Source organism: Octodon degus, unplaced genomic scaffold (assembly GCF_000260255.1).
Source record: "Octodon degus isolate 3935 unplaced genomic scaffold, OctDeg1.0 scaffold00045, whole genome shotgun sequence".
NCBI lineage: Eukaryota > Metazoa > Chordata > Mammalia > Rodentia > Octodontidae > Octodon > Octodon degus.
Window position 1 is genome coordinate 197,197 of NW_004524621.1, and position 1,556 is coordinate 198,752.

Below are 1,556 nucleotides of genomic sequence, written 5' to 3' on the forward strand. Positions count from 1 at the left end.
TTCATCAAAGATCAGGTGGCTGAGTGTTACTAGAGGCCTCTGCATCTACTAATCTATTCCACTGATCCTCAGGTCTATTTTGTAGCCAATACCATGCTGATTTTATTATACTAGCTTTGTAGTATAATTTCAAGTCGGGAATTGTAATGTCTCCTGCTTTGTTTTTGATGGCCAGGATTGCCTTTGCTATTCTAGGTCTTTTTTGATTCCAAATAAATTTTAGGAACCATTTCTCTAGGTCTGGGAGGTATATTGGTGGTAGTCTGATAGGAATTGCATTAAATCTATACAACAATTTTGGAAGTATGGCCATGTTCACGATGTTGGTTCTTCCTATCCAGGAGCATGGAATATCTTTCCATTTCCTGAAATCCTCTATGATCTCTTTTTTCAGAGTACTGTAATTTTCCGTGAAAAGATCTTTGATTTCTTTAGTTAGATGAATTCCAAGGTATTTCATTTTTCATGGGGCTATTGTAAAAGGTATTGATTCTCTAATTTCTCACTCAGTGTGTTTGTTATCTGTATAGAGGAATGCTATTGACTTTTGGTATTGACTTTGTATCCTGCTATGCTACTAAATTTGTCTATCAATTTTAGTAGCTTCTTGGTGGAATTTTTTTTGGGTCTTCCAAGTAAAGTATCATGTCATCTGCAAATAATGATAGTTTCACTTCTTTACCTATTCTCATTCCTTTTATTTCTCCGTTTTGTCTAATGGCCCTAGCTAGTGATTCCAGAACTATATTGAATAGGAGTGGTGATAGAGGACATCCTTGTCTTGTACCTGATTTAAGAGTAAAAGATTTCAGTTTTCCCCATTGAGAATTATATTAGCCGTTGGGTTGTCATAGATGGCTTTTATCAGATTGAAGTAGAGGCCTTCAATTCCAAATTTTTGTAAGACTTGGAACATGAATGAGTGCTCGACTTTGTCAAAAGCCTTTTGTGCGTCAATTGAGATGATCATGTGGTTTTTAGTTTTTGCTCTATTGATATAGTGTATTACATTTATAGAGTTTTGAATATTGAACCATCCTTGCATCCCTGGGATGAATCCTACTTGGTCATGATGTATGATCTTCTTGATGATTTGCTGTATTCTATTTGCTAGGATTTTATTCAGGATTTTTGCATCTATGTTTATGAGGGAGATTTGCCTGTAGTTCTCTTTCTTAGTTGAGTCCTTCCCTGGTTTTGGTATCAGTATAATACTTGACTCCAGGAATGATTTTGGGAGAACTTTTTCCTTTTCAATTTCATTGAAGAGTTTGAGGAGTACAGGATTATATCTTCTGTGAATTTCTTGTAGAATTCAGCCGTGAATCCATCAGAACCTGGAACTTTTCTTTGTTGGCAGGCTCTTTATTACATTTTGTATTTCATTGGCTGTTACTGGGTTATTGAGAGTTGTTATATCTTCTTGATTCAGTTTTGGTAATTTGTACCTTTCTAGGAATCTGTCCATTTTATCTGTGGCTTCTATTCTGTGAGCGTAAAGATTCTCAGAATAGCTATTGATAATCTTCTGAATTTCCCCTGGGTCTGTAGTGATT